Source organism: Papio anubis, chromosome 19 (assembly GCF_008728515.1).
Source record: "Papio anubis isolate 15944 chromosome 19, Panubis1.0, whole genome shotgun sequence".
In the NCBI taxonomy this organism is placed as follows: Eukaryota; Metazoa; Chordata; class Mammalia; order Primates; family Cercopithecidae; genus Papio; species Papio anubis.
In genome coordinates this window covers 53962923-53989512 of record NC_044994.1, presented here as the reverse complement: position 1 = coordinate 53989512, position 26590 = coordinate 53962923, and the positions used below count along the sequence as shown (strand labels likewise).

Sequence of the window (26590 nt, the reverse complement as noted above, 5' to 3'; positions counted from 1 at the left end):
TTATTAACGTAAGTTTAAAGCTGAATGTCCTCGTGTAGATAGTAGCTATTGTATTGGCTAGTGCAGGCCAAGATCAAGAGTGATCTCAGTGGGTTTGGAGTTGGCAAACTGGAGAATGGTGGTTGAAGAGCATTTGATAGGGAGTAGTCCATTAAATTTGAGGGTCCATTAAATGTAACTGAACAAAATCTTAAACACTAAAATATGTACAAAGCACTGTGATACATACTATTGGATATTCAAAAGTAAATAAAGCTGTGTCTATACAATTACAGATCATCTTCTAGAAAAAACAAGAGGACCACAAGTAGACAAATGATTAGTGCTGGTATTGCAATACAAAGTCCATTTTATGAGAATCTAGGGGAAGAGGAAGTAACTATTGACCCATAAAATTGAGAAGGCTTTGTGGAGAGGTGAGCCTTGATGAGTAGTCAGATGTGGAGAGATTGAGAACAGCATGTAGATGAGAAAAGCCCAGGGCCAGAGCAGTATAAGAACAAAGGAAAGAATGTGTATTGGTGTGTATCGTGGAAGAGTTACCGGATGTAGATGGTAAAGAAACTAATGCCACACTAAAAACTTTTGTGCTTTGTTATGTAGGCAATTAAATGAATGTTTCTAAGTTAGAAACTGATGTATCAGACCCGTGCTTTTGTTGGGGCACACATCATGGAGGTGATTGCAGGGGAGGTGACCAGGGTAGCCATAAAGTAGAAGCCATGGACAGCATATGAAGGTTGCTAGAGAAGAGGCTGACTGGGAGACCATGTTGGCTGTGTTTGTATGTTTGAAGAGCTATTATATCAAAAGGAATGAGAATTATTCTATGCAGCACTATAAGGGACCAAGATAGCGTTTTTATGCAGGCAGATTTCGATTAATAAGTAAATTCCTAACGATAAGAACTTCTATGAATGAAACAGATACCTTGTGAAATAGCGAGTAAGCCCTTGGCCACCCAAGGGTTTTGTGTTGGGCAGTTACAGGAGAGTCCAAGTAGCTTCTAGATTTTGAAATTTCAAGAATTGGTCAAAACAGTGAAAGGGAGGAGTCAGAGTTACTAACATTTAATTTTGTCAAGTAAGAATATTGTGGTCTTACTTGCCAGTGTGGTCCAGCAACTAAGGTAATTATTATTTATTAAATTTAGATTGGGAGAATCATCATCATTAAAACAGTATCATGGTAAGCCCTCAGGAACTTGACAGAAGTTATAGAAATGATACGGTGATCCAGATACTGAATGCTGTAATAATTAGTACAACAAATATAATTTACAACTCCAGAAATAGTAAAAAGAGAAATACCAGCCACAAATAGTTATCATAGAGGGCAAAACTTTCCATTTCTTTATTATCATAAATCACAAAGCTCCATTGATGCATATTTTATCACAGCACTCTTGCCATATGTGATCTGAAGTTTCTGAGTGCATCCCCAGGGACCACAGTTACTGATATAGATAATCAAGAATTCCTTTTATGCTCCTCTCAATGCTGCCACAGCTCAGATTGAAATTAGCATCTTTTACAATGAAATACCAGTTGCTGTCACAAACAGACATGACAGCTGGAGAGAGAGGCCTGTTTATCCAGTTATTCTTCATGTCTCCAGTTCATTATGGTTTATTAAGATGTGTACTGTAAGTTCTTGAATGAAGAGACTTTGAGTTTTGCACAGTGATTATCATTTAAATAGAGGCATCGAGAAGCTGTTCTCCAAGGAGGGAGTGGGCAGTGATGAAGGTCAAAGATCAAAAATATCTTAATAAGCATCTTTTTTAAACGATAATCATTTTCTCAAAATGTCTTTATACATGGTTTTATCTTGCTCTCGTAGTTTGAAAATCACTTTTCATTGTAGAAGCATTTTGAGAAGAGGTTGATAATTGTAACTCAACATATATTGAGAATCTACCATGTGACAGGAACATACTAGATGTGTCTACAAGTTTTCTTAGGACGCAGGTATTCATGACATCAATCTCATGACACAGGTAGTAGGAATATATTTTAAAGAAAGACATCAAGTTACCTGGCTAATATCACAGAGCTCGTACACAGATTTAGGCATCCCAAAGGTGCTGCTTTTTAAAATAAACCTCCATATCACCTGAAAATTTTTTTTTTACATTAGATTTTGCAGTTATTTTTGTTGTCCAAAAGTAACATAGGGGCAAACTGAACAAGTTCTTTTCTCCTGATAATATTTGCAGTTACCATTTATTGTGTGTTTCCCATGTGTTAGGCAAGGTACAAAATGTTTTATATTGATAATCAAATGTAATTCCTTTGAGATCAGCATTATTACTCCCACTTTTCAATTGAGTGAACCTGATCAAAGAGATTAAGTAACTTGTCTGGAAATATAAGTAACTTACTCAGGGAGAGGCAGGAGCATGATTTAAAGTCAACCAGACTGCAACATCTATTAGCTGAATCCCCACCTGAGGCTGTAGGAGCTTACCAGAGGATGGGGGAGTGAAAGGGGAAGGCTTATGGCAGTGGCTCTCAACAAGTAACCCTGAGACCAGCAGCATCTGTCCTCAGATGATCTTATTCGGTAGACAATGCACTTAACCATTACACAGTACTGCTACATTGTGTCTTCCACGATTTGTTAGGGAGTTTGCATTTCACGTTACAGCTAATGTGGACTTATTGACAATTGTTTGGTGTACTTCCTTCAGCCACCATCAGTGCCATCAAACTACAAGAATTCACATAGGCACCAAGATCCTGCTTGCTAATGAAGAAAAGGTTATGAGCTGTATCAGAGACTGGAAGATGCTACTGAGTCCCATCTCCTCTTCCTGGGCACACAGGAAGAGAACATTTGCCTGCCTCCCTTGCTGTTAGGTTGAGGCAAGGTTCTGGCCAATGAAAGGCATCTTTATTACTAACCGTAAAACATTCTGAAAGATCCTCTGTACTTTCTGTCTTTGTTCCCTTGGTGACTTTGAGGAAAGATTTCTGCCTTCTACCTAGAGGAGGTAGAGCCACCAGATGGAGGCAGCCCAAATTTCCGAGTCATTGCTTAGAGGAAAAGCACTCAGAAGGATCACCTGACATAAAGCTGAACTATGATGTGAGTAAGAAATAGACGAGTATGGTGTGAAGCCACTGAGACTTGGTGTTTTTCTTAGAGTAACTAGCATATATTACCCTATTTAGCTGGCAGTTCACACTTCAACCCTGTTTGCAGTAATGGCTTTGAACCCTCAGATAGCACCCTTTCCTCTTCCCAAGAAGAGAAGAATAAGCTCCAGTCATTCAATTATGGTTCCTTTGGATTAAGGATGGAATCTTGCATGGAATCACCCTGCATCTACATAATTACCATGATATATTAACTCAAGACTGCTGGAAGTCCTGTCCTACATCCAAGGTGATTATTAAAGGGGGTGCAGTCCCATTAGGAAGTTAAATGTCTTGCAAAAAGGAAGAGTATGAAGGCTTGGAGATCAGCAGTAATTTTTATAGAAATGTAAATAAAAATGACGAGGGCCAGAACATAAAGTGGTAGAATAGAGAGAATAACATAGATTCTTTGGGTATTTCTGAAGAAAACAGCAATAAACACTGCTAAGCAATGTGAAATGCAGTGTCCACCAAAGTAGTAATACAGGCAGTTGAGCAGGGAGAGAGGGGACCTAGTGGGAGGATAATAGATTGTACAAGCAGGAGCAATGGCTTGGAGGTCCTGGAATCTAGTCTCAGATTAGTCAACTACTGTGTGACCGCTAGGAAAGTCACTTAAACTCAGTGGATTCCAAACAACATGCAGTGATTTCTTAGTGCTTGAGTCAATGTAGATGTAACAAATACATTAGCTAATAAGCTTTATTGGTGGAAATAGCACCTTTGCCTTGATTTTTTAGTCCTCCATTTGAATCTTCAGCTCATGTAGTTTGTAGAAATATAAGCCAAATTACCCATGACAACCTGCAATGTGAGATAGATTAAAACAACTAATTTTGATACTGTTTTTTCTTCTTCTTTTTTTTTCATCTATCACTTGCATGTGGCAATTTGGAAGTTTATATACTCTCTGGCATAATTTAGAATGTTGCTGCATTTGGATTTTTAGTCTTAGGAGAGATATGGCTTGAATGAAGAAGTTCTAATACTCATTGCAGAACTCCTAGGTGCTGAATCTGTAGATATCCACAGAAAAATAATTGTCACTGTGCTGTGTAGGAGGGAGTCTTTAAAAAGTTCATGCCAACAACAGTGAAAAGGGCATACTTCTTTGCATGGTAAAAACAGAATGGAGTCATTATAGAATCTGTAGGAAACATTCATTAAGAACTTAAATTCCTTCTAAATTAGCCTATTTCCTGGATGTCTCATATTCATACATCTCAACCTGGGAAGACGTATTCAGAGAAGGAGTCCTCTAGGTTCAGCCTGTAAATTAGAATTTCAAACTGCTAACAGTTCATGAATGTCTCCTGTTTTCCCTGGGAAAGCGCCAATCTCTAGGGCTTAAATTCACCTGTTCATTTTTGGATTTGGATTGGATCTGCCAGGAAGAAGCAGATGGTGAACATCAAACAGGAGATTTTTTAGCTGGTAGGGCACACAGAACAGATTTGCCAAAATGCCATTTATTGTCTAGAATTCAGAGATGGAGACCATGGTTAGTTGTTCTGGTAATTCCAATGTTTCTAACAGCCACTCCTAAAGTGATCATTTAAAAAGAATACACATTTCAACCCCCACAGTCTTAAAAGCACAGCCTACATGCAGTTTAAAAATAAATTTACTTCCTCCAGCACATTACAAAGCAACGCCTAGATTCTAAGTAAAAACAAAATGTAGCTATTCATATTTTTTAAAGGCTGAAAACTTTCCCCCTTTCCACACAATCCTGCTTTACTGCCCCACAAAGCTACACCTAGATTCCAAATAATAAAAATAAAATGTAGTTATTCATAGTTTTACCAAGCTGAAGTTTGTTCCTTTTTCACACAATCTTGCCTTACTGCTCCCTCTCAGTTCCCCTCTGATTGTTCCTTTTCTTCTCTCCACGCTAGTTGTGCTTTCTTACCCACACTTTCCACCTTTGCAACCCCTCCTTTCTTTAGACAGGGTGACAATCTAGATTTCTCATGTTTTTATGGCTGTGTGGATCGGATAATGGGCTGACTGACAGCACTGAACTGACACAGTGGTATGTTTCAGGGGTGTTGTAAAGCGCTGGGCCGTTGGTATCCATGTGCCCCACCATTCATAATGGGGAACTCGGCCAGCAGAAAGCAGAACCCCAGTCTGCTTTGAAGAAGGTTATGACTCAGCTAGGGGAAGAGACATTAAACGCCCGAGATAACAACGGTGAGGATACCATCAAACATGGTGCACAAGTGTAATTTAATATAGGGGAGAACATCAGAGTCTTGGGGGTGGGGCAGAGTAATCTATGGCTAATTAAGGTCTCATTTAGACAGAGTAATTTTGAACCATCTTTCGGGAAGAGGATCAGAGATAGTTCAAAAGAAATATAGATTCCTCAAGGTGTGGGAATGATATGAGCAAGCCTGTGGCAGAAACAGTTCCTAAGACTAAGGAAAGTAACTCATTTGGCACAAACACACTTTCACTTAAAAACATTGAGACCTAAAATGTTCCAGTGGATCACCCCCCACCCCCAGAAAAATGAAATCAGTTATAACCAGGAGAAGGGTTGATGGTAGGTAGCTCTGAAAACATGAAATAATACACAGGAAGCCAAACTTTGCAAAGGTAAGATTCTATAGGCTCAGGAAGTATCTTTATTGCTATAATTATCAACTAATAAAACTATGTTTGAGTTCTTTATTTGTGGGGGTGTCAGTTGATAATATTTGGCCAAAAATACATCATGAGTTTTAGGAAAATGTTAGCCACATGTCCATCTGAAAAAAAACGTATTGTTTATGAATTTCTCAAAGTCTCTAAAAACTTACATATGGCATTTCCCCTCCTAATTTTATTGAGGAAACTCTAGATTATCCTAGAGGAGGCCCTGTGAGGAGAGGCTAGAGGAGAGGTAAGATATAATGTGGCTGTTCCAAGGTAAATTATCATTTCAAATTTATTGACAACATCTCCTTAATTATATCTTTGTTGACAGCTATTCATTCACTTTGTGTGCATAGAATTTGAAACAATGCATATTCCAATTTGCCTTGGAACCAGAGAAATGTTTAACAAAGCGTGTGTGTGTGTGTGTGTGTGTGTGTGTGTGTGTGTGTGTGTGTGTGTGTGTTTCTGAGGCAGGGTGTCACTCAATCACCCCGGCTGAAGTATGGTGGCATGATCTTGGCTCACTGCAACCTCCGCCTCCCAGGTTCAAGTGATTCTCATGCCTCAGTCTCCTGAGTAGCTGGGATTACAGGTGTGTGCCACCACACCCGGCTAATTTTTTTTATTTAATTTAATTTTTTTATTATTTTTAGCAGAGACAAGTTTTCACCACATTGGCCAGGCTGGTCTCAAACTCCTGGCCTCAAGTGATCTACCCACCCTGCCCTTCCTAAGTGCTGGGATTACAGGCATGAATCACTGAGCCTGGCCTGTTTTTGTGTTTTTGATAGTAGTAACCACTCTGGGGACTGTTAGACCTGGGGTTGTGACATTAACGTTTGTTGGCAACAACTTCCTCGGTTAACCCTTTCCACATATTCTCCCATTCCTTGCTCTCAGACTACCAAATTTATAAAATCACAGCAACTATAAAGGAACAGAAAGCAAGAGCAAAAATAGACCTCATGGACCATTGGGTTATCTGGTATACTCAGCAGAAGATAAGCCCAGCACTGGCCAGGTGGGTGCAGCACGCCAGCACCCCAGATGGACATGTTGGGAGGAGCTGAAATGAGATAGGAAGGGGAACAAGAGCAATTTCCAAGCGTGGGCACCTGGACTTCCCTTATTTGACTTTTCTTTTGAAAAATTAAATTGCTAGATCCAGGGCTTACCTGTGTTTAACTCAAATATAAAAAATCACTCACCTACTCAACTGTAAATTATTTCAGATCACTTACAATTTCACATAATCCTGACCTCTTCTGTTCTCTCAATTAGTGTAGATAATGATAATTGAACTAAACTATGTAATTAACCTCACATCTACCTAGATTTCTCTTTTTTTGCAAAACCTCAAAGAGAAACGTGTGTCAAACTTATATTTTATTTTAATATTTTCGTGTTCCTTGAAAATTCTACTTACTGTCATAAATAAAGAGTACTTGTCAGAAGCTATGCTTTTTGATTTTTTAAAAAATATTTTTTTCTAAGCTCCTTCCATAAATTGTTTATTGTTCAATATGGCTGTGACTTTTCAATGCAGTTATTTATTTTTCATGCCTTCAATTTGGTATAAATATTTCTTTTACCCAGAATCAAATGCATAAAAGGTTTCCTTTCATCTCAAGGATGCAAGTTATTTTTGTTATCTTCTATGGGAAATTAATAATGGTGGGGTCAAGGTGGGGAAGGAAGTTAGCAGATCCCTCTAACTTAACAACTGCATATTGTAATAGAAATAACTCATAACAATGGTGCAATTCCTCTCTTCCCTTCTGATAAACAAGACCATGACTTAGTGGTCATTCTTTTTCTTTTCCATTTCTCACTTACTCCTGTCCTAGTTATTCAAATACCTAGCCGATGACTTCTAAAAGCGCCACCATCTGAGGTCAGCTACACTTTGCAGAATTAGACATAAAGGTAGAGATGGATGCCGTAATGACTTCTGTCACACATTGGCTTGAGGAACTTGGAAAGACCAGGGCCAATGTACTGGCAGCACTTGCCTGGTATATTCTTCAGTGCTAGGATCTGTCTGGTCTTAAGTTTGGTCAATCCAGAAAGGGTTGCACCTCTGTCTCCTTTCCATGTCAATTCTAGTCTCTTTTGTCCAAATTCCCAAACAACCTCTCAGGTCTTATGTTCTGGGTGGCTCGTGGAGGATGGAAGGGCTGCTCTCCTAGGTTCACACTCCATCCTACATACTTCTTAGAGATGTTTCCCATGATTCATTAAGACATCTGGGTTTTTGATTCAGAACATTTCCCATCATGAAGTATCCTGAGAGCATTCTTCTATATAGGTTTTCCCCTGAGAAATAATGTAAAAACCTAGGGGGAAAAACATCGATGTACTAATCTCCATTCCACTTCACAGATTCATATAAATGTTCTTCAAGCCACAATTTGACATGAAGGAATGGTACCCTAATGAGCAAATGTTATGGTAAGAGGTTCATCGAGCCAGTTATTTTACACATGTGCCTGGGTGGGTTGTGAACATTCCGCCTAAAACTGTTTCATTAACAGCAGATGACCCTCGTCAGTGACAGGTGAAGAAACGGGCCTTTCCTCAGCTCTGCAAGCCACAGGGCACAGCAAAGCCTCCTGCCTCTTGGCAAAATCACCATCCCACCAAGGGCTGCATAAGATGCTGTTTTAAGTCCTGTGATAAGTGCTTGGGCTCCTTCCTACAACCATCTTGATACTTTGCAAGAATGGTAAACATAGACTTACGGACTTCCATAAACGTTGAAGTGCATGTGAGCGCCAGGGCAGCAATAACTTTAGAAAGCAAATGCTGAACAGTGTTTTAAGTCTTTTGCTGAGTATTGTCCGGAATGGTGGGCATGAAGCAGTCCTTCCTAAGAACAGGAAGTCACCGATTTAATTTGCAAAGTTAATGTTAACCTCAAGTAAATCAGAGTTCACTGGCAGAATGATATAGAGGTTTTCAGTGTCTTTCTGGCATTGAAATGATAAAGGCAGAGAAAGTAGTTTTTAAAGTCAGTTTGGATTTATGAAATGTTCACCAAAATAATCATAAGACAGAATATAACAAAAGGAGATAATCATAATTAGAAGACAGCATGATCTCTAATAATAAAATTATCTTAAACCCTTGACCATTAGAATTTTCTGAACTTGTGGAAATGAAAGTCATGGTCTTGTTTTGCACTAGTACCTTGCAGTCTGGAGACCTGGGTTCTAATTCCCTAATTTATAGAACAGCATCTGAAATGCCGTTACCAATCTTTCTTCTATAGACAGTTTTTTTTAAAGCCCTAAAAATCCTATTTTGCTCATTTACTTTTTTTTTTTTTTTTGAGATGGAGTCTCACTCTTCACCCAGGCTGGAGTGCAGTGGCACAATCTCGGCTCACTGCAAGCTCCACCTCCCAGGTTCACATTGTTCTCCTGCCTCATCCTCCCGAGTAGCTGGGACTACAGGTGCCCGCCACCATGCCGCCTGGCTAATTTTTTGTATTTTTATAGAGACGGGGTTTCACGGTGTTAGCCAGGGTGGTCTCAATCTCCTGTCCTTGTGATCCGCCCGCCTCGGCCTCCCAAAGTGCTGGGATTACAGGCGTGAGTCACCGCGCCCGGCCTGCTCATTTACTTAAAGTCAACTCATGGTAATTTGCACTATTTGAAGGAAGTGATATCATGGTTAGCAGAAAACAGCAAATAATTTCTAAAATTACGTATTTTATTCTTCGGAAGATATTTTAGGTATCTGCATTTAAATAGCCATATGTCTCAAACTCTAGAAACTGGCAACATTTCAAATTAAATAGTGCATCCCTGCTGAAAGGATGAGGTGGTATACCGTAGTATTATAGTTACAAAACAGACTTCATAATTTTGTACAGACTCAGGTTCAAGCAGTAAGGCTAGAATAACCAGCTCTGTGCTCTTGGGCGACTTACTTATCTTCTCTGTGACTTCATTTCTTCAGCTACTAAATGGTGATGATATTTGTACCTCATGGCATTATCAGGAATAGATAGGATAATACTGATGAAGTGCTTTTGACAGGGCTTGGCCCATGGCAAGTGATTCTTATTTTATATGGCATATGGTAGGATCCTCTTTCCTGTGTATTCTAATTTACCCCTATGAGTGACTATGTGGGTTAGAGGAAATAGTACGTCTTGCTTTTCTTAACAAAATTACACAGAGTAGTTTACAATGTCAACCAATAACCTCTAAAAAAGAGTTCACAGGCACCACAGGCTAGAAAGCACCTTGGAGGACCTCTGGTACCTTCCCCGATCTGATGTCTGTGCTCAGACTCCCATAGGCCAGTCATCTGCAAGTTCTCCTCTGGCTGCTGGGAACTCACTGCTCTCCAGGAAAGCCCACTTCAACATAAGGTAATTCATTATTAGGAAGCTCATCATTTTGCTGGAATAAAATATGCTTCCCATTCATTGACCCTGGTCCAGGCCTCCATAGCAATGCAGAATAAATATATTTTCTGTTTCACATAAAGATATTTCAGATACTTGAAGAGGATTATTGTGCTTCCTCTAAGTCTTTTCTGTGTCAGGTCGGCTATTTTGAACACCTTCAACCATTTCTCATGTGGAAGGCATGTTGTTGAGCCCTTTCTCGACCAGTGGCTACTTTCTACACAGCTCAGGTACAGTGTGATAAGTAGAACAGAACAGGACATCTCAGTGCACCCTGACCAAGAGAAAGTAAAGCAGGATGGACTCATCCCTGGAAACAGTGGATACAGTGGATATCTAAAGGCCTGAATTTGCATCCTGGGTCTGCCTTTCTCTGGCAGAGTGGTCTTGGGTGTGGCACTCAACCTCCACATGTGCTTTTCTCACTGGCACATGTTTGTGTTAAATTTTATCTGGTCATATATAGTGGATCATATCAGCCTTTTTGACCCCATTTCTTCATCGAATATAAACTATTCATTCAGGTTTCATTAAATTGGTATGACTGGCATACCATAATGTGCATGTCCATGCCACAAATTAAACCAAAATGTAATACATGGCAAATCCAGCTAGAAGCCCAGAACAGAGCATTCAGAACCTGCATTAGGGTAACCAGGGCTTCATTGGTTTATTAAAGAAGTACTTGCTGTGCCCTGATTATGTGCCAGGTAAGATATTGGGTTCAGGGCATATAAAGATGAACAAGAGAGTTCCCATCTTTATCCTCAAGGAGCTTGGAGTCTAACAAACCATCTATTAATGGACTTTTGGGGGCACTGTGGACAATGCCCTTTCAACCATTGTTCCAGCTTTTGTTGGTACAAAGATATAATCAGGGCAATCCCCTGATCATCCAGTCTGGGTCCCAAAGGAAACAAGTTTAGCAGGGAAAGACTTGATCTTAATGAAGGCATACTGACTTAATGATTTTTTCTCCTAAAGTTTTGTCTGATATATATAACAAATCATATATAATGTGGCTGATATAACCATGGAAACTATCTACATTATGATCTGGAAAATGGATGCCCTACTCTTAAATTGAAAATGTATACTATAATAAGGAATGAATGAAAATTGAACTTTACTAAGGCAGTGGTCCTCAACTAGGGGTACTTTTACTTCTGGATTTGACATTTGGCAAGGTCTGGAGACTGTTGTCCGAAGTGGGAAGATGTTATCGGTATCTAGTGAGTAGAAGACAGGGGTGCTATTAAATATCCTACAATGTGTAGGGGACTTCCTGTCCCAGACAAAGAATTTGCCAGGCAAAATGTCAGTAGTCATAGACAGGGTGAGAAACGCTGCTTGGGAAGAGGAAGCAGTAGAACTGAGTGGTGAAGACCACAGGTGTGGGAGCCAGAGAGTCCTGTGTTTGAAACCTCTTGTGGTGACCACTTCATCAGTTTCTGCATCTGCAAAGTGAAGATGGTAACAATACTGAATTCAAAGAGAGGATTAGAGAGGTAATGTACATGAAGCACTCACAGTGTCTGGCAGAGGGGTATGACGAAATAAGTGGTGGTTATTTATTTACTTATTTATTTTGCTTTGTCAGTTTTTCCTCTGAATGGTACATGTTTTGACATGAGTGAAATAGATAGATGTAGCCAAAGAAATGTATAGCACTTGGTATTTCATGAAGAAATCTGTTGTTTTCCTTTGTTTAAAGAAACAACCCTCAACAATTTGATCTTCAAATGGTAACCAGCTCCATGAGTCAAATAACATCCTCTGTGCTGAGCTGCCTGAAGTATTCTACCGAGATGCTAACTGCTAAATGGATTAATATTTTAATGACTGCTTAAAGATTTTATTTTCAAATATGAGTATGCCTCATATTTTTAGACTGAAATGTTCCCAGTATTATGGAGATGAGGGTATCAGCTAAGCATAAAGGCAGACACAACTGTAACACTTCAAAACTATGATGTTAATGAAGATGTACTTTGGCTGCTAGCTACTATTTGCTTTAAATGCAATTTGATATTAATGGTAGCACAAAAGTGTTATTTAATCTTTATTTATAAGATGAACATCCTTGGGAGATCTTGCCAGTTTGTGCAAAGTATAGGCATAGATTTAGATTCTTACTTAATATTCCAAAAAAGCCTACAAGACACATGCTCTCAAGTGTGGTGCTTGCTTTCAATGATGTAATGATGGTCGGTGCCTCTGCAAATTGATATGAAGTATTTGATGCAGGGAATCAAGGGATTTCAAAAAGAAATATTGGAAATTGTATTGTTTCTTGCATTAGAAAATGAAGATGAGATGCAATGACCTGTGAATGTTTGTGTCTCCCCCAAGTTCACACATTGAAATCCTAACCCATAATGGAATGACATTAGGAGGGGGGCCTCGAGGCAGTCATTGTGTAATCAGGGTAGAGCCCTTATGAATGAAATTCTTGCCCTTAAAAAAAAGGGGGAACCCCAGGGAGCTCTCTTGCCCTCTTTCTGTCGTGTGAGAATACAATGAGAAGATAGCAGTCTGCAACTCAGAAGAGGGCCCTCACCAGAAATGGACCATGCTGGCACCTTGATCTTGGACTTCAGCCTCCAGAACTGTGAAAGATAAATTTCTGTTGTTAGTCACCAAGTCTATGGCATTTTGTCATAACAGCCTGGACAGAGTAAAACATAAGAGAACATTGGCACCGGTGTGGGAGGTGGGCACGGAGATGGCTGTATCTTCCAGTTAGTTTCTCCCAGTCCTTGTCTGACCTTCAGCAGTGGTAGGTGGGTGATACTGCCTACTTTACATGTCTGTTCAAGCCATTTGCATGGAAAAAGATATCCTTTGATGCAAACATTAAATGTTCATTTCTGTCTATTTTGTTACTCTTATTTTAGTGCTCAACATCTTTCAAATTAAAAAGAAACATATTTGGTGGCCCTTTCAAATATAGATAAGATTACTTCTAAGTGAAATTTCTTTAGCCAATTTTTAATTAAATTGCTAAAGGAAATTACATCTGTTGGCTTAAAAACAAATTATGATAAGTTAATTAATTATTTATAATCAGTACAATTTAATCCCTTATTAGGACTTAGTAAGGGGTTCAAAGACGTTGAGTTTACCAAGTGAAACAATCGTGAGTATAATAAAAGATGTACGTATTCCTTCAGAAAATATTTTGTATTAATAGTTTCGACCAAATATTTGTATAAATATATCTATAATATTTACGAGTACACTTAAAATTTCTACCCAACAATTGATGTAAGCTGCTATTTAGTAAGCTGTATTTTTAAATTATTGGGAGAAAGTTGAAATCAAAATTTGGTTCTGTCCAAAGGTACCAGCTAAAGAACAGCAACAAAAAAAACTATCCTGTATCTCTTTCCATGCTATTTTGCCCACAACCTTAACTCTAATCCTAGTAAACAACCCTCTGTGGGAACAAGTGGTAATTGAATCTTCATGCTAATTATATCCTGGTTTTCTTTTGACTACTAGCTCCCAATTATGCCAACATATTACACTATGTACTGTTCTCTGGGAAAATGCTTAGATTACCTTGTTCATTCAGCTAAGGTCAGACCTTAAAAAAAAAAAGGCTGAAGATTTAGCTAAAGACAGTTTAGTTCCTAACACGCATCTGTTTTTCATTTTGGGTGGAAGGTTAACATAGCTTATTTTAGTTATAAACCAGGTGCAGGAACAGATAAGTAGGAGTGTATTAGTCACAAATAATTTCAATGTGAAGTATTTTAAGAGTTAAGTTTTTGTTCTCCTGCCAGATGTTGAACACAGAGTTGCGGTTGTATGGTTGGAGTGTTGGGGTGTTGGGGGCTACATGTCAAAGAAATTTCTGTGACCATCAAATGTATCCATTACATGGAATCAAATTATCACCTTATTAGTTACCCTTTAATTAGTTGATATAACAGAGAACATGCAGTTATTTAGTCATGTTTGGTCTAAGACTCAGCACTTAATACATGAACGTAAGGATGGAAAGAATAGACGCTGGGGCCTTCAAAAGTGGGAAGGCTGGAAGGAAGTCGACGGTTGAAAAATTATTATCTATGGGGTACAATGGTCATTATTTGGGTGATGAGTACACTAGAAGTCCAATCTCTCCTTATGATATAGATATATACACACACAATATATATATATATATATACACACACACATATATATGTGTGTGTGTAATAAACTTGCACATGTACCCCTTGAATGTAAAATAAAAAAGACTCGGTACTTAAAGAGTAGAATCTGTTTATGTTACTACTTGTAAATAATAAATTCAGTGGTAGTACCACTTTTTTTTATAAAGAGATATTGTACATTTTAACAGCTTATATATGCATACACACATTTAAGAGTTAGGTAAAACTTAGAAAAAAAAACCCTTCAACTTAAAGATTTCCTACTTTCTCACCTCCCTAATGTCCACACCAGAATATTGCCAATAATTATTACTAATGGTCACAGGCAATTCTTGTCAATTTAAAGAAATAATTCAAAGTAACAAGGACCATTCAGATATTTGACTAAATATTTAATTAAATATTACAAATTTATTTAACTTGAAAATTCAATTGATTCCATTTTATATTCCTTATTAAAAAGCAAATCAACACATATTTTTAAAGCATCTATTGTGAGCAAGATTCTAGTTAGGAGATGTAGAACTATAAAAAAGAAGAGAGGGCTCCTATGCAAGATACCTCTTTACTCTTTGGAGGTAATGGCATTAGTCAGAATACACTCTAAACTTGTGATTAGATTGTTAAACATTCTTATAAATAGCAAGGATACCCCCATATCAGGCAATGCTATGCATGTTTCTGACATTTGCACTTTTGCATGGTACTTTACATGCTAGCCCTTACTGCTTAGGAAGAAGAGATGAGTGATATTGTTAAAACTTTATGTTTTAAGGATGTAATAGTTTATAGCTTCCTTTACTCTTTTATAGTGGATATTCAATGATATATTTGTAGGCCAGATGTCCTCTCTTTTATGATATCTTAATCTAAAAAAAAAATTACATATACCTTGAGGTGAATTGGATCATTTCTATTTTGCATTGCACTTGAGTAATGTTTTGCATTGAATGTTCTCAGGGTTCTAAAATTAAGTTAATCCATATGTAATTAGGAACATTCTTAACTAGAGAGTCCTGGTTAGCAAGAGATTGGCAGATTATTCTGAATCACTAGTTAGCAAACCATGGATAGCAATTAAATAAAAAAAGAATAAAATTCTCTTTAAAATAGGTTGTTGCAATAACTTAATGTGGTAATATGATTTTCTATTTTTAATTGCTGTAGACAGTGCATTTTTTAAAGCAAAATTTTGTCTTCTGAGAGCTAGTTTCATAATTTTGTACTACTTATGCTATTTAACACTTAAGTAAGGCCGGGCGCGGTGGCTCACTCCTGTAATCCCAGCACTTTGAGGGGTTGAGGCGGGTGGATCACGAGGTCAGGAGATCGAGACCATCCTGGCTAACACTGAAACCCCGTCTCTATTAAAAACACAAAAAAATTAGCCAGGCATGGTGGCGGGCGCCTGTAGGCCCAGCTACTGGGGAGGCTGAGGCAGGAGAATGGCGTGAACCCAGGAGGCGGAGCTTGGAGTGAGCGCCACTGCACTCCAGCCTGGGCGACAGAATGAGACTCCGTCTCAAAAACAAAACAAAGCAAAACAAAACACTTCAGTAAATATTCTGCTTTTGCAATCCCTTTTGATTTGTGATGGATAAAATAAACTAAAGGCTAGTAAAGATAGTGTTGCACCTCTTAAGCAAACAGACAAGAATATTTTGGAGAAACTAAGTATTTCTCTTTATGAGATTGTATGACCTTATGTTATACAGTCATATTATGTTTATGCTAATGTATAATGCTTTTATGATAACAATGCTTTTATTTCCAGAAGAATTATACTTAACATTGACACTTAAAGATGTTCCTTTTTTATATTCAACTAATGACAACTTTGCTCTATATTCCATGTCAATATCAGGATTCAGGGAGGGCTGAACCTAATGAACACATGGTTCTTCATTTACCCCTCCCCAGACACCGTGTGCTTAATACTGTGTATAGTCCCTTACTTATGTCTTCATTTGCAGTAGTCATTTCAGAAGGAATTGATGACAGTGCCTTCTTGTAGTAAATAACAATAAGTCACAGTCAACTGAATATAAAACCTGTAGATGCTCAGTTACTTAAAACCACCTTTATTACATAAAATATGTTTTCTTGGTCTCTAAATTAGTATGAAAATATGGAGGAGGTTGTTTCTTCAATTAAATGTGAAAGATTAATCACTGTAACAATTTGTTTCACAATAGACAATAATTAAATGTCAAAAATGAAATATTTACTTTTTAAGTCTTATATGTCCAAGAAAAAAGTATTGGAGAAGCATAAAAATCTGGTGCTATTTGCATATATGTTGATTGAGTTAACATGGAGTTTACATATAAATAAAATATATTTAATACTAGAATTAGGTAATGCATTTATTTTTATTATAGCTTCATATGCTGTTTTTAGAGGACAAGAAAATTTCTCCATATCCAAAGTGGAATATAGAGGGAATAAAAATGGCAGCCCTGAGTCTTAGCTCTCTGGTATTCTGGGGATATGCCTTTGTGGGTAAGGGGAAATAACGAGGATTTCCCAAAGTACCATCAAAGTACAACAAATGAATCTAAAAGTGATAAATGTTACTTTTCTATTTCTCTCTTGCTCTTCTTTTCGCCACTCTGCACTACTGATTGCAGCACCACCAGATCAGAATCAACAATTAACTGTCTAATTATTCTAGTCACACCAGCTCACAATGAAATCTTTATTCCGTGTTTACAGCAATCTTTGGCAGAGGCTGTCTTGCTGTTTCTAAACTAAGAAGAACTGCCCTTTGGCTCCTCTCGGCATCAGCTGCCTTGGTTTCAGCCCTGGATGCCAATAATCAGACTTCTTTTTCTTCCAAAGTGGACATTTTTTTTTTAGGGTGAAAAGACCTATTCTCATCAACCCCCCATATATTCTGGCTGATTTATGTTCTCGCCACTGCAGCTCTTCCTTCCGTATCTCTTTACGTTTTTCCTTTCTCCATAGAACACCATCAGCAAAACCCCATTTTAAGTCCAAAATTGTAAAAAATGCTTGGCCAAACAGTGCTCACTACTATGAGGGAAAGAAAAATACAACTACTGGTTTATGGATAGAGGGAAGTCAAGGAACTCCCTCCTGCTTTTCTGAACTGCTAATTTTCTGCCTCAAAAGGCATTCAATAACTTCTCCACCAGGGGAAAAACATACCCACTTTTCAGTGGCTCTCTTGACGACTTCCAACTATTTACTTAAATCCACCAACAGCTGCAGGTCTTTGAGAAGCTTCAGAACTTGGGGGATATTTACAAATGTATAAGGGTCTGAGAGGGTATAGGGTACATCTGAGTCTCTTGGAGATGGTAAGAGAAGACTACTGCACTATGACAGACAGGAAGAGAGAAGTTAATACCAATCCAGTCTAGAAGGAGGCAGCGCTTTTACCCAACGGGGGAGGGAAAAATGCCTTGGTTAGCCCTCTGGGCTGTCTCATGGAGTCCTCTTCCTGAATCTGAGAGCAGAGGACAAGCAGTGTTAGATCTGTTATCCTGTGCTGCTCAGCTGCTTTCTTCTGACGAACATTGCTCTGCTCTTTGAGGATAGTGACATCTTCCTTCCAATTCCAGTCTCCAAACCCTGTGTAACAGTTCCCCTAACAACCTCAGTCTCTCCTCTCAGCCCTCAGCACTTACTACAGTCACATCGCTTTTCCAGTGAGAACTGGGTCATAAAATTTTACAGGGCGGAAAGGTAGAAGGGGGCGTTTCAGTAGTATAAACACTGATTAAATTTCCCGGCAACTCTCCCCAAACGAAAGATAATTTTTCTACAAGTATGCACAAGAATGTCAAGAATGCTAAGTCATTTTTATGTTTGTACTTTCCTTTTCCATTTTAATTTTACACTGCCACATGGCACACATGCTAAAAATGTATCTCCTTAACCTGCAGTGTAGCAAACTTTTCACAAAACATTAAAATGGCATATTTTATAGACTGTCCTTTCCCAGGATGCTCAAAGCATTTTTTTGGATACAAAATTAGATCATCTCACGACAACTGTCCTGTTAGAAAGGCACAGTTACTTGAGTATCTGCAGAGAGCGAAAATCAGAAGCACTGAAAAGAAAGGTCACGCCAAAGTCAATGGCCAAAGCCTCAGTAGACGCTGAGAGCTTGGTTCACAGCCTAAGTAGACTCTAAGAGCTTGGTTCCAATTTATAATACTTCCCTCCCTGATCTTCATTCGTCTTTTTTCTCTGGCAGGAAGGGATGTGGCCAGCGTGGATGTTTGACCTCATCTCCTGCACTCAGCTTAACTCTGCCATACTATTCTCCCACACCCTCGCCCAGCTTTCTGCTTCATCAGCTGCCCAAGCCCGCACCCTGGACAACATCTGAACAGAGTCAAGCCAAGAGTTGGCAACCACAGGTGCCCTTGTGGATTCCTCCAGTGTCAGGACCTGAATCCTTTCAGTATGTCCAGCGAGACTGCAGGGGTAACACTAAAGGGAAAAGATTTTCCCAGGTTGTATAAATAAATGAAAGGGAAACACTGGGTCAACTATGGGGCTCAAGATGGCTGTGCCTTCAGGGTTCCCCAGTCAGAGGCGGCTGAGGAAGTTGAGCAGATAGGAACATAATACTCATCTATAGCATGGGTTCAAACACATCCTAGTTTCAACTTTTTGTTGTTCTTGGGTAGATCCAATTCCTTAGCTGAGTCCCTGACAGCACCACAACTCTGACTGGGTAATTTCCTTTGGTGGAAAGACACATATCAGAGACTAGAGGAGGTCCGGGGACATTTCATTTGAGGGGAGAGGGCCGCAGGTTCAGTTTCCAGGCGATTTATAACAATCAGAAAAAAACAAAATTGTTCCTGGTGCTCGTGCCAATAACAAGAGCATTAATAATAATAGCAACAACATAGTAAACTCCGAATCTACCAGGGGACCAACTCCCCGATTCTCTGGTGCTAGCCCCTCTCACTTCCAGCCTGGTCTCAGCAGAAACAAAACAAGGTTCTGGCGCTGCCTCCGGGCTGCCCTCCAGATTTCAGCCCCCACTGCCGCCCCAGAGGCGGATAGCCAGGCAAAGGCCGCTGCAGTCTCTCCTATTGCTAAGGACACGTTGGGACTCCTAGGTAACGTTTCTTTGCATATCTGAAACTTTCACCCGATTTGACCCCCTTGCCCCCGGCTCTTTCCCCAGGGTAACTACAACAAGCAAAAACCAAACAGCGCGCGCGCAATTCAGAGCTTTCCTTGGGAGTGTCAGGGCCCGAGGACAGGAAATCCGGGGAGTTGGCGAAGTCCGGCAGGTGGCGGGGACGCGAGTCCCTACCACATTCTCCTCCCACTGCCGAGCTCAGGCAGGGGCGCGGCACTAGGCGCGGACCAGGGATCGGCCCCGTAGGTGCCTGCGCCTCCCCGGATCCTCGCTCTCTGGTCCCCTTCCCGGCGCACATCTCTGTGCGAGGGACGCGGCCACCCTGTCTCCTCAGCAGGCAGAGGGAGGCGCCGCTGCCCGCGGGACCAGTGAGGGTGAAGCCGGTGCCAAGCGCCCCCGCAAGCCGCGTCCTGGATCCCCAGTCACCATCCCCAGGCGTGCGCAGTCCCCGCTCCCAGCGCGCCACGTCCTCCACCTGCCCCGGTGCGCCCCAGCTTCCCTGCTTCCAGAGAGCAGCTCCCCGAGTCCCGGCAGCCCCTTTCCATCCCCTTTTCCCACTAAGTCCGAGGAAGTCGAACTCAGAGTGGCCGGTAGGCTCGCCAAGGCGGCAGGGAGTTGCTGGGAGAGCGCAGCGCGGAGCGGGACTGCGCGCAGCGCCGGGGGCTCTCGCCCCAGAGGGCTGGCTCTGCGCGCCCGGAGTCCCGGGCCCCAGAAGCGGGGCCCGACCCGAGCCCTCTGCGTTACCTGGCAAGGCCGGCGACTCTCCGGAGCCCTTCGGTCCTGACTGCTCCAGGGCGGGCGTCCTGCTCACATCGCTGCCTCCCACACTGAGAGGCTGGTGCCCCGCTGGGTCTCTTCGCCCCTGCTCGCGGCGCTGTCCCCGCCCCCCACCCCCCTACCCCCACTGTCAGAAGTGTCACAGCTTTTCTGCCTTCGGATGTTTCGCAAAGTGTCCGTGCGAACGCCAGGAGTTGGGGGGCACTGCCAAGTGCGCCAACCCCGACGATGCCCTGTCCTGCCCTCCCGCGGCCGCCGCGGTCAGTCCAGTGAGAAGAGCCCCCTGGTCGCGGTCACCGTCCCCCAAGCGCTGTGCGTGGTCCGCTTCCCCTCCCTCGCGCCTTCCCTAGCCGGAGTGGCTGCTGCCTGCCTGTGTCGTGGGTCCTCATTCCCCTGCTCATGAATATTCTGACAGAGGCTAATGCCGTTGAAGTAAATTGAATTAGCCAATTGGTGCCAGGAATGTGCGCTCCTTCCTTCTGAGGAGCTGTCTGGAACCCCACCAGATGAAAGCAATTAACGTCCGGTTGGCACCCTGTGGTTTAGACCAGTGAGGGGCAAAATGGGTTAATTCTTTAAATGCAGTTGAGATACCGCATTTAAATGTTTAAACTTCTCTATTGGCTGACAGCGTAAGGAAATGTTAAGAGGGAGAGAGAAGAAAGGCGATGTGTGGACGTGGGAAGGGGGGCGGGGGTATTTACATCCGAACTTTCCCCTGAAGTTGAGGTAATTATTTTGCAGAGATTCTGGAAGACGCAGTTGATTAGTAGAACAGGAAAAGGCAAATAAGATCAGAAAGGAAATGACTACCAACCCGGGTTTAACCTTGACCTTGAGGGTGCAAAATACTAATTGTTTTCAAGAGAAGAGGTAGGGGAAGATGGCATATGTGAGGGAAACCTCACTCATCGACTTTTAAGAATTTCTTCAAATGCTCAGATTTCCTTTTCTTTTTGTCCTCATAGGAAAATCTTAGAGCTTTAAGCCTTTAAGTAGAGGTGGGGTGAAGGTATATTAAGGGTCAGAAATTTCTGAGGTGGAAGCTGAGACCACCCTTCTCCCCCAGATGAAGAGGGTCCCCCAAATCACACAATACTGTGACAGGCCATTCCAGAAGGCAATTCCAGTTCTGTAGCTCAAGCTCTTATTTCTGAGGTCAGAATACACAAGGTCAAAAGGAGAGATCACCTCTCTCCTGTCCTGATTCCTACCCTAGAATGTCAAGTTATTGATGACAACTTGGGTTTTGCAGTGGCTAGAGGGGGACTCTTCGCCGGATGTGGTTTCTATATTTCTCTTCAAGTGAGGTGCTTGGAGGATTTCCTCCCCCATCACTGATTGTAATACAGAAAGTTATTTTGATTGAATTGATAGGTTACTAAATAATCTATTTGTACAACTGCTCTGTGGCCAAATGATCAATGTGATCAATGTGTATAAAGAACTGATAAAATGATGTATATAAATATCCAATAAGATTCCCAAGTGTGTGACAATAGAAATAGTATCCCAGTTAAGGCAGTCATGCCATATTTTAATAGGTTTCAGCAGGCCTAGAATTAGAACTCATAGTTATAACAGTGATTATTAATAGCAGAATAGCTAATGTTTATGGAGAACTTGTTATGTGACAGACATGTGTTACACATGTTATTTCATTTCATTTCATTTTTCCAACAACTCTATTCAGTCTAGACTATTATTTCTCTATTTTAATAGATGATGCAGGTGTGGCTCAAAAAAGTAAGGGCAGCTGACCCTTAAACAACATGGGGGTCAGGAGCACTGACACTCATGTAGTCAAAAACCCACATATAACTTTTGACTCCCCAAAACTTAACTACTAATTGCCTACTGTTGTCTGGAAACTTTATGGATAACATAAGCAGTCGACTAACACATATTTTATATGCTATACCTTTTATATGCTGTATTCTTACAATAGTCTGGAGGAAAGAAACTGATATTAAGGAAATAATAAGGAAAATGAAATGTATTTACTATTCATTAAGTGGAAGTGGATCATCATAAAGGTCTTCGTCCTTGTTGTCTTCATGTTGAGTAGGCAGAGGAGGAGGAAGAGGGAGGCTTGGTCTTGCCCTGTCAGGGATGACAGATGGGAGAAAACCCATGTCTAAGTGGACTCATAGAGTTCAAACTTTTGTTGTTCAAGGATCAACTGTAGTGTGCCCGGGTCATATAGCTCATAAGTGGGGAGATCAACTTTGACGCAAAGAAGTCTGATTAGTGGTCCAGGGCCTTCAGGTCTCTAGCAGCTTACATTGCCTTTTTGTCCAAAAAGAAAATCAGTTTCTTGATGTTTTGTTGAAGTGACTTGTTTTTGGTGATCAATTCCTTACCCAAAATTTAGAAAAAATCATGAGTCTTTTTTTTTTTGGATAGTGTGATGGTTAATTTTATGGGTCGACTTGACTGAGCCATAGGGTACTCAGATATTTGGTGGGACATTATCCTGGAAGTTTCTGTGAGTGTGTTTTTTGGATAAGATTATCATTTAAACTGGCAGACTGGATGAGGCAGATTGCCTTCCGTAATGTAGGTGGGCCTCATCCAATCAGTTGAAGGCCTAAATAGAACAAAAGGTTGATCTTCCCTCAAATAAGAGCTGGCTTTTCTCATGTTTTTATAGGTTCTTATGAGAAGCCTTGGGGTGAGAAATGTCTTCTTTCACCTTCTACAAAACATGTGTGTGAAAACTTTTTTTTACCAAAATTATATTCCATTTACTGAAAGAAATCAGCACATTATAAAGTGCTGTTTCTTTGCACAGAGCTTGTATTTAGTTTTCAGGACTAGATATTTGCATATTTTCATAGGTCTTATGAAAAGCCTTTGGGATGAGAAATGGCTGCTTTTATCTTCTACAATGGTAAAATTTTCTGGCCTGATGGAAAGAATTTTCTGGCCCAATGGCCTTCAAACTCAGACATCATCTCTGCAGATTATGGATTTGCCAGCCTCCCTAATTTCATTAGTCAATTCATTATTATACTAAATCTACCTACCTACCTACCTTCCTACCTTTAGCTGGTTCTGTTTCTTTGGAGAACTTCAACTAATACAAATGGGTACATTCAATAAACACTATTTGTGAATTTCCCATGGATATCAATTGTCTCCATCTCACAATACACACAGTGTGTAATTTTTTTACTTAAGATTTTCCAGGCCTATTATTAATAAGGTAGGAACAATTTTATTTTTCCTGTTTTTTTAAACATGGGTGAGACTATCAGATTTAAATAAAAGTTTATCCTTCAAGTACTGAAAATGGACTATAGTATATTAGATTAAAGCAAAATTTATAGATATTATATAAAGGGAGAAATTTGAGTATTATAATTGTAGAGATAAGAATGATCAGGTTAAATCTTTGAATTCAACAGTTGTTGAGTACCCACTAAATGCAAGGCACATGTCTATTCAAATGTTTTCTGTTCAAATCCACAGTTAAATCACTTTTAAACATTGAGGATCTGCCATATTTTATTCTCTGAAACTTTGGGTAGTTTAAAACCTTTTATGTTAAAAAAGTATATGACTGTTTCATTCTCATATTAAATACTGATGATTTTCCCAATCATGATTCCTCCCTTACAATGCTCTGTTAGTTCTTCCTTTTATAGAGAGAATCCACTTAGGGGTTAGAAGCAACATTTCACAGAAATGTCTTTAGATGTTGGAATATGTATTTATATGAATATGTTAACATGATTTTAGAGCCCATAAAATGTTATCAGGATGAGTGCTTTCTATATTTCCTCAAGAGTCTCAGTGGGCAGAGTCGGGGGAAAGACCACTGGAGTCTGAGGAGGGACTCTGGCTCCTTGTTGGGGGTGTGGGCCCTCTTGGATAAGCCATTCTCCTTTGGAGTGAACCAAGTTAGTGAGTGTGCAAAGTGGAAAGAATAATACCCTTTTTATTGAGTGCTTTGCTACTTGCAAATTGCTCTCCCATATGCTATCTCATTCCCTCCTTCCAGCAACCCTATGAATTCAGCATTATTATCCATATTTAATTGATGAAGAATCTCAAGCTCACAGAGATTCAGTAACACTCAGAGCTTCTCCTAGGAAGGGATAGAACAGGGACTTTAATCCAGAGACAAAGTCACCTTCTCAGTGAAACTGTCTTTGACATCTCCCTCTGCCCTCCCTCCCTCGGCCCTGCCATGCACACACACACTTCTTTTTCCAGTGGAAATGACAATTTCCTCCTTTGTGCTCCCTTAGGACATCTGGGATGTGTAAATAAATAATTAGAACACAATATGTTGTTTCCACCAGTAATCAAAAGCAACCTGAAGTCAGAAACTTTGTCTTAATAATTTTTGTATCCCCAAATTTAGCTGAATGGGAAGCACTCAGCACCAACACCAGTCCCAGCACACTTCTGAAAATGTGTTCCATTGATTCTACTGGGCTATCAGGAATAAATGAAATAGTTGGTAGGTGTTTGGAAATTTAAAAACACCATATAAAGATATTATTGTTATTCAAAAGTAGATTCAGAAACAAATATAATAATTTCAGCCTTAACACTCTGGCCGAGAAATTCTATGGGTGAGAAAAGCAGTTTGATAACTTTTATGTCAGCTACAGTTTTTAGGACATGGATGGATAACACTTGCTCAAATTATAATCATCTGGTTAATAGTAGCACTAAACTGGCCCATTAAGCAACAAGGTATTCGTCTGGGAGAGGTGAGTCTGTGTGTGTGTGTGTGTGTGGTGTGTGTGCAGTCTTTTTGTGCACTTTAAGAGTTTTTTTTTTTTTTTTTTTTTTTTTTGTGAATAAGCAGCCTCAGCCACTAGTACAGCTGTATTTCTCTAAAGAAGGGCTCTGCTTTTCTCATATAGGATGATCTTTATGAAGCACTCCCAAGGTTACAGAGTTAATGACAGAGCTGAGGCTCCTGACCCCTTGTTCAAGGCTATTTTCACTACCCCACACTGACCCTGATTGGCAGCCACTGCGCATACGGTGTGGTTTATGGTTTTAAGATTGAGATGAGAGATAAGCAGTTCAATACCTCATTATAATTAGTCTCCTGAGTCAGCTAATACCCTTCTAATGCAATTTGGCAATCTAGATTATTCAGTATTATCCATTCAAGATATTTTTGGATGTGTAATGATAATTATTTAGTAGAACTGATGACAGTGACACACCAAAAACACTTTTATGCTTTCATAGCTTGTCTTTTCCATACATATTCATTAATGAACAGTTGATAAAAAAAATATACACAACATTCACAAAGTTAGGAATTCCTACTAATCTATAGGTTCTTTATTTTCTATAGCAGTTGTATATAATTCAGATGATGTTTCTGAACTGATTTTATTAAGGACTTTTTTGTGTTATCTTACTTTTGTTTTTGTGTAACATACGCTTATTTTGTCCTTTAATTTTATGGGTTGATCAGTGACTTTCAGTCATTTTCAGAAGAAGAAATTGGTTCCTTCACTGTAGATGTCTGTCGATTGCTGTCTGTGTCTCACTATGTTTGTGAATAAAATAGAGAAAAAAATGTATCTCACCACCATCATCTCCAAAGAGAACTAGCTGTAGAAACAGTGCTTGTGACAACCTTCTTAAGTTGACACTACTGATCCATTCAGTTGAATCTGACAAACTTGACCACAATGTCCTTGCCATGGGCAAGATGCTGTGCAAGTGATTATAAAGGTTTCAAGAGGAATAAAACCAATGACTGCTCTCAAGGAGTTTATAGTCTGGGAGAGGGGCCTTGATATTTAGCAAAAGAAAAGATCTAAGGCAGAAATGGAGAGTTCCTACTAAAGGATCTAAAATGAAGTGCTGTGGGGGCCCCGTGAGTAGAGAAAGATTCTTTTCAGTAGGGGAGGGACAGAAGAATGTTCCATGGAAGGAGTGATTGTTGGTCTGGTTTCTGAAGAATGGACATCATTTGGATAAGGGGAAAAGAGTGGAGTGACTGTCAGTGTTAGAGACATGGAGCTGGGAAAGCACAGCAGGGATTTCAGGGACGGCTATGATTGCATTGAGTCATGGAACACACGACATTAAAAGGAGATAAGAGTTGAAAGGTAGGTGGAACCCAGAGGGCCTCAGACACCCTGTGGAGAAATGGATATGTTATTCTAAAGGCAATGAAGATGGTGCTACTTTTGAGCTGGGGAGTGACGCAACTACAGCTGTTTTTATATTTGAGAGTGGGACTTTTCACAGGTGGGAGACTGAAGGGATGGGGTGCAGGCGGGAGACTTGTGTTCCCTGAAGCAAGGTGTGATAATGGCCTGAA

At 40.1% G+C, this 26590-nt stretch overlaps 1 protein-coding gene across 3 annotated transcripts in view; it reads right to left on the bottom strand.

Annotated features, from left to right (window-relative positions):
* CDH20 (cadherin 20) overlaps nt 1-20828 on the bottom strand; it is a 217374-nt gene extending 196546 nt beyond the window's left edge. The window contains exon 1 of one of the 3 annotated variants that reach the window (XM_009192835.4): nt 20248-20828. The gene's annotated coding sequence lies outside the window, so the exon portion shown is untranslated. The remainder of the gene's footprint in view (nt 1-20247) is intronic. The other 2 variants (XM_003914440.5, XM_009192833.4) reach the window with 2 other exon arrangements.
* Nucleotides 20829-26590: the final 5762 nt, after the last annotated feature.